This window comes from Scylla paramamosain, chromosome 18 (genome assembly GCF_035594125.1).
Source record: "Scylla paramamosain isolate STU-SP2022 chromosome 18, ASM3559412v1, whole genome shotgun sequence".
Lineage (NCBI taxonomy): Eukaryota > Metazoa > Arthropoda > Malacostraca > Decapoda > Portunidae > Scylla > Scylla paramamosain.
In genome coordinates, this window is record NC_087168.1 from 13,889,650 (window position 1) to 13,897,149 (window position 7,500).

The 7,500-nt window shown below is 37.9% G+C and overlaps 1 protein-coding gene across 1 annotated transcript in view; it reads right to left on the bottom strand.

Moving 5' to 3' along the window:
• LOC135109133 (uncharacterized) overlaps positions 1 to 7,500 on the bottom strand; it is a 130,400-nt gene that overhangs the window by 3,579 nt on the left and 119,321 nt on the right. The window lies entirely within an intron of this gene.

Consider the following 7,500-nt stretch of genomic DNA (forward strand, 5'->3'; position numbering starts at 1 on the left):
TTTATTTCAGGAACAGTATTATAAAGTTGTTTTTTTTTTTATCAATTTTAGTTTTACTCAATGGTCTGCCTTTTTGTTATTGCTTCATATTCTTCCTTTTTTCCATTTCATATATTTTGTTTTCTTCTCTTGAAATCTTTAGTTTCCCCCGTTTTTCCTCCTTTTTACTATTTCCCTGCTTTTAAATTTTATCTCCTCGTCTTTCCTGTTCTAGTTTTTTTCCCCTCTTCTCTTTACTTGTCTCTCCTTTTCTTTTTTCCTGTTATTATCCTTTTTTCACTACTTTTCTCCTTTCCCATTATATAGAAAATAGCAAAAAAAAAAAAAAAGATAGCTGATTTTAGTATATCAAACAAACATGACAATAATAATGATGATGACTCAAAAAGTAATAATGATGATATTAATTATAGGGCATGTACTTATTTCGACTCCTTCAATGCCGCGGGGATGATGATGTGCATTGCTGGAGAATAGACATGAATGGGAAGGAAAAGATGAATGAATGAATTTGATATCGCCACAACTGCTCGCTCGCTAGACTTCTGTGTCGCGTGTCCGTCCCATTGTGCTGGTGATTGCAAGCTGATAGGTGGTGGTGGTGGTGGTGGTGGTGGTGGTGATGGTAATTTTGTAAGTGGTGGTGGTGGTGATGGTGGTGATGATGATGATGATAATGATAGTAGTAATTTTGGAAGCGGTTGTGGTGGTGGTATTAGTATTACTAGTAGTAAAAGTGAAAATAGTCTTTCCTTCTTATAATTATTTTTTTTCTTTTCATGATGTTTTTATTTACTTCTTTGCCTTATCTTTCTCTATTGTTTTCCTTTTTTTCGATATTACTGTTATATTTTTTCTACACTGTACTACTACTACTACTACTACTACTACTACTACTACTACTACTACTACTACTACTACTACTACTACTACTACTACTACTACTACTACTACTACTACTACTATTACAACACCACTAACTACTGAATCACATCACCCCAATTTTTACATGCATAGCTTTCCACAATATTACATTCATCAAAACCAGTTATGACTTTTTCCCTTCGTACTAAAAACAAGTCACTTCATTATCAACAACAGAACATTTATTTTCTGTCATTTTAATCATTAACTATACGTACATTCTCTCTCTCTCTCTCTCTCTCTCTCTCTCTCTCTCTCTCTCTCTCTCTCTCTCTCTCTCTCTCTCTCTCTCTCTCTCTCTCTCTCTCTCTCTCTCTCTCTCTCTCTCTCTCTCTCTCTCTCTCTCTCTCTCTCTCTCTCTCTCTCTCCTTTCGTTAAAACTGCAACAGCATTAGTGCCAGGCTTGACTGTGAGAGACAATGGGATAGAGAGAGAGAGAGAGAGAGAGAGAGAGAGAGAGAGAGAGAGAGAGAGAGAGAGAGAGAGAGAGAGAGAGAGGAGTAGAATTCAGAACGTGGTGGAAGGGAGAAATGGAGAGAGGGAAGGAGTAAAAGGGACTTACAAATGGGAAGAAGTTTTAGGGGTAGAGAGAGGGAAAGAAGAAAGGGAATGAAGGAGGGAGGGAGAGAGAGAGATTAACCGGAGGAAGAAAGATGGAGGAAAGGATGAATAGGAGAGAGGAGAGGAGGAGGGTCAACAGAGAGAGAGGAAGAGGGATTTGGAAACGGAGAGAAAATAGAAGAGGGGAGAAGGAAAGGAAAACAGAGAAAAGAGGAAAAGAAGAGGAGGAGGTAAAAGGGTGGTAAGAATATGGATAAGAGAAAAAAATAGGAATGGACTGAAAGAAAAAATAGGAATGCTAGACCAATAGGAAGAGGGAATAAGGGAAGGGAAAATAAAGAAGGAAAGAAGGAAATATAGGAATAACGTGGAATGAAAGAAAAAGGTTACAAGGTACAAAGAAGGGACAAATATGGATAAAGGAAGGAAAGAATAGGAATATTAAAGGTAGTGGAAGAAGGAATAAGGAACGGAGAGTAAAGGAGGAAAGAAGAAAATGTGGAAATAAAGTAGAACGAAGAAAGAGATATTTAGGTAAAAGGAAGAGACGAATATGGATAAAAATAAGGAAAGAATAGGAATATTATAGTTTGAAGAGGGAATAAAGAATGGAGAGTAGAGGAAGGGAGAAGGAAATATGGAAATAAAGCAGAATGAATAAAGAGGTTACAATTTACCCTCACCTGACAAACTAATGATTAGTTCATGATTTATAGCAACATAGCATTAGCGAGTGAGAGGTGAGAGGAGCGGAGGATGAGGGGAGAGAGGGAGGTGAGGTGCTGTGGGGAGAGAGGAAGGGTTGGTGAGGGGAGAGGACAGTGGGGGAAAGAGGGGGGCAGGGGGAGTGAATGGAAGTGGTCTGCAGAGGTTGTGAGTGGCAAAAATGAGGAAATATGTGAAATGTGTTCTGTTGTTGTTGTTTGTTGTTGTTGTTGTTGTTGTTGTTGTTGTTGTTGTTGTTGTTGTTGTTTCTTTATTTTTTTTCATTTTCTTTTTTTTTTCACTTTTCTGCTTTTGTTTTTTTCCTTGCTTCTTTTCTTCTTCGTCTTCTTTTTTTATGTTTACTTTTCTTTTTTTCTTTTTACCTTTTTTTCTTTTTCCTTTTCTCTTTTTCTTCCTTCCTTCCCTCTTCTCCTCATTCCTCTTCTTTCTTCTTTCTTCTTTTTCTTCTTTGTCATACCTAATTTCTCTCTCTCTCTCTCTCTCTCTCTCTCTCTCTCTCTCTCTCTCTCTCTCTCTCTCTCTCTCTCTCTCTCTCTCTCTCTCTCTCTCTCTCTCTCTCTCTCTCTCTCTCTCTCTCTCTCTCACTGCATGCGTAATTTTCACTTTGTCTTTCTTTCTTCACTCGTTTTATCTTTCTTGCTCATTTTATATTTTTTTATTTTTATTATTTTGTTTTATTTTGTATTGCCTCTTCTTGTTATTCTTATTTTTCTACTTCTATAATATCTTCTACTTTTTCTTCTATTTTTCTTAATCTACCTCTTCTTCTAATTCTACTTCTAGTTCACTCTTCTTCTTCTTCTTCTTCTTCTTCTTCTTCTTCTTCTTCTTCTTCTTCTTCTTCTTCTTCTTCTTCTTCTTCTTCTTCTTCTTCTTCTTCTTCTTCTTCTTCTTCTTCTTCTTCTTCTTCTTCTTCTTCTTCTTCTTCTTCTTCTTCTTCTTCTTCTTCTTCTTCTTCTTCTTCTTCTTCTTCTTCTTCTTCTTCTTCTTCTTCTCCTCCTCCTCCTCCTCCTCCTCCTCCTCCTCCTCCTCCTCCTCCTCCTCCTCCTCCTCCTCCTCCTCCTCTAAAAGCAATTCCCGCTATTTTCAAGAATTTCTCGTAATACTGAAAGGTTTATTATTGTTGAGAGTTTTTGATCACTTAGTTTCTGCGCCGCTTTCCGAGAGAGAGAGAGAGAGAGAGAGAGAGAGAGAGAGAGAGAGAGAGAGAGAGAGAGAGAGAGAGAGAGAGAGAGAGAGAGAGAGAGAGAGAGAGAGAGAGAGAGAGAGAGGGGGAGAGAGAGAGGGGGGCGGTGAAGGACAGGGGAGCTGTCAATGAAAAAATAAGTCAAATCGTTGAATTTCTCTCTCTCTCTCTCTCTCTCTCTCTCTCTCTCTCTCTCTCTCTCTCTCTCTCTCTCTCTCTCTCTCTCTCTCTCTCGTATGCGCTTAATCAATTTTATTAACACTCTTCCAATCTTTTTTTTTCTATTCCCTTCGTTCCCCTTTTCCCCTTCCTCCTCCTCCTCCTCTAATTTCTTTATCTCTCTCTCTGTCTCTTTCTATCTTATTTTTTGTTTTGTTTCTGATATTTCCTTTATTGCATTTATGTTTTATTCTTTTTTATATTTCACAGTTGTTAATGTTACTTTTTTTAATAATTTTATATCTTCCTAGTCCTTTTCTTCCCCTCTTTTTCTTCTTTTCATCCTTCTCTTTGTTTTCTTTCTCTTTCAGTCGTTTTCCTTCTCCTACCCTTGTCTCTTTCTTCTCTTTTTTTCATCTTCTCTTTGTCTCTTCCTTCCTCTCGTCCTCTTTGTCTGTACTTTTCTCTTTTTTTATCTTTCATCTCTTTCTTCCCCCTTTTTCACTTTCTTTTTTTTTTCTTTTTCCTCTTTTTTCATCTTTTGCTTTGTTTCATTATTCTTGTTTTATCTTTTTTTTTTCTTTCCTGCAATTCTTCATTCCTGTCCTTGTGTTTTTCCTCTTCCTTTCTTACTTCTTTGCCTTTCTGTCCTTATTATTTTCCTCTTTTTCCTCTCCCTTTTCCTTTCTATCGTTGTCTTCTTTCGGTTTTCTTTACACTTTTCCTCTCCTTCATCTGTTCCTTCTCGTTTCCTTCTTTCTCTCGTTTTTTTTTTATTCAGCTTCTTTTTTTCTCTTTTCCTTTTCGTTTTATCTTTATCTTTGTCTTCTTTTTTCCTTTTCTTCTTTTCCTTCTTCGTTTCTTCCTCTCCGTTCAAGTCTCTTGTTTCTTGTCTTCTTACTCTTGTTTTCTTCTTTATTTCCTTAAACCATTATTCCACTTGTCCATTCTTTTTCTTTTCTTCTCCCTTCCATTTTCCTCTCAACTGCTGTCTTTTCTTTCTTCCTTTTTCCTGTCTCTTCGTCCCTGCTTTTGTCTTCTTACTGTTGTTTTCTTCTTTTTCTAATTATTTTTCTCCTTTTTTCTTCCAATTTTTCTTCTCCGTTTTCCCTTTCACTCTTACCTTTGTCTTCTTTTATTATCCTCTTCTTCCTCCTCCTTCGTCCTCTCTCCCTCCTCCTTCTCCTCCTCCTCCTCCTCCTGCAGGGAATTTAACCTAACCTGTATTGACTTCACTTCTCACAGGCTCCCAGAATCCTATGCCTTGTAGATTCTCTTTATATTGCTGCAAAATAAGCCTTCTTCCTGTGCCCTCCCTCCCTCTCTCCTTGCCTGACCTTGACTCTCCCTGCCTGGTCCCGTGTACCTCTCGCTCCCTTGAAAGTTAAGGCATTGTAGGGATAGAAAGAGGGAGGGAGGTGAATGGAAGGGAGAAGGGGAAGGTGTGAAAAAAGGAACAGGAATATTTAGTATGGGTTAGGTTAGTTGAGGTTAGGTTAGGGTAGGGTAGGTTAGGTTAGGTTAGGTTAGGTAAGGTAAGGTTAGGTTAGGATAGTTGAGGTTAGGTTAGGTTAGGTTACGTTATATTAGGGAAGGCTAGGTTAGGTTAGTTTTGGTTAAGTTATTAGGTGAGGAGAGAAGGGAGGTAGTGAGAGTTTTATAAAGAAGGAAAGGGATAAAGTTGATAGTTGGTGGATGTAAAGGGGGAAGAGAGGGAGAGGGAGAAAAGAAAAAGGTTAAATAATTTTTTTCTTGGTAATTTTCAACTTTTGTGTGTGTGTATAGATGCAGGTCTCTCTCTCTCTCTCTCTCTCTCTCTCTCTCTCTCTCTCTCTCTCTCTCTCTCTCTCTCTCTCTCTCTCTCTCTCTCTCTCTCTCTCTCTCTCTCTCTCTCTCTCTCTCTCTCTCTCTCTCTCTCTCTCTCTCTCTCTCTCTCTCTCTCTCTCTCTCAAGCGATAGCAGCAGCAACTGAATTTACATAGTTATTAATACTCGACTTGTTATACTGCTCTTTTTTGTCTCTTTATAACAAGGCCTCGTGTTTATATTGCAGTGGTTTGGAGGCGCGCTCCATTATTCCGTCATTCCCTTTAAAGTTACACGCCTTTACGTTATTTTTAATTGTCTTATGCAAAAGAGGTTGATTCCTGAAAGAAGAGAATGAGACTGACTTTTTTTTTCTTTATTGATTGTTTCTTTTTTTTAAGGTAATTGATTTGATATTGCAGTCTTTATTATATTCTTAGCTTTTGATGTTTTGTTATTTAATACTGACTGCTAATAATAATAATATGAGACTTATTAGAGTAAGAGAAGAGAAGAATAAGATTATCTTTTTTTCTTTTTTGATTTATAAGGTAATGGCTTTAATGTTGCGGTCTTTAATATTATTTTATCGTTTTGTTGTCTAACCCTTTGACTATAATGACGCTTGTTAGACTAAGAGAAAAGAATTACTTGACTAACTTTTCTCTCTATTCATTTTTAAGCTTGTAATATTGGACTCTGATATATTTTGAGTTTTCCATGTTTTGTTGTCTTACCTTTTGACAGCTAACGAAAAAATTGCACTTTTAGTTAATTTGGATCGTCTTGGACAATATCTCTGTTCAAAAATGTAACTAGAAACACTAAAAGGTTTGAACTTCGTCAGTAACAACGTTCCCTGTTACGAGTAGTGGTGTCTTAACGAGATTATCCTAACTTGCACCAGATAATATTTTCTGTCTTACTTGTGATGTGGAAGGAAATAGGAACGCAGTGCAATAGACAGGGTTAATTTGGAGCAGTACGAAGTGTTGAGAGAGAGAGAGAGAGAGAGAGAGAGAGAGAGAGAGAGAGAGAGAGAGAGAGAGAGAGAGAGAGAGAGAGAGATGCATTCAGTAACGAAAAATATTAAGAATTACCAGGAGCAAAATTTAATTAAATCTTTTCTCTCCCTTTTTTTCGCCTTGCATCTATCAGTTATCACATTTATCCCTTTTCCTTCCTTCTACAACTATCACCTACCTCCTTTCTTCTCTTCCGATACCTAATACTTCCTTTCTCTCCTCCATTTCTCCATTTTTCTTACCATACCTAATAATCCTCTTCCTTTCCTCATAACTTTCCTGACTCCCACCCGTGTTCCTCCTCCTCCTCTCCCTCCAGCCTGACTGCTTCCAGGGACACTACATCCGAGTTACGAACGAGTGGTGAGTGTCAGGGTTACGTAGTGGGGAATCCTGGCCTTCCCTAACGCATGGGGAAGCTTGGAGAATTTACTTCCTCCTCCTCCTCCTCCTCCTCCTCCTCCTCCTCCTCCTCCTCCTCCTCCTCCTCCTCCTCCTCCTCCTTTCTTGATCTATTCTCTTTTTCATTTATTTCTCTTCTTTTTCTTTTTTTTGTTTACATTTTTTTCCTTTCCAAATCCTCTTCTCTTCGTCGTTCTTCTCTTTCTCTTTCTCCTCTTTCTTCTCCTTCTTTTCCTCCTCCTCCTCCTTCTCCTCCTCCTCACTCTTCTTTAATTCCCTCTTCTCTTCATCTTAGTTTTGTCTTCTCTTCCTCCTCTTTGTCCTCGTTTCTGTTCATCTTTCTTCTTTACTCCTCGTGTCTGACTCTCATCTTTCTTCACTTATTTGTTTCCTTTCTTTTTTTTCCTTTCCATTTGTCTTTCTTCCTGTTTGGTAACCGGTTTATTCGTTTTTATTTTCTTGTTTTTCATATTTTTCATCTATTTTTCCTTTTTATTTTTTCCTTTACTTTCAATTGGTTTACATTTTTATTTCACTTCAAATGCCCTCTTCCTCCTTCTCCTTTTCCTCCTGCTCTCCTCTCCTCTCTCTCTCCTCTCATGTGTGTGTGTGTGTGTGTGTGTGTGTGTGTGTGTGTGTGTGTGTGTGTGTGTGTGTGTGTGTGTATTCATCCATTCATACATCTATCCATCCATTCTTACATAAATAATC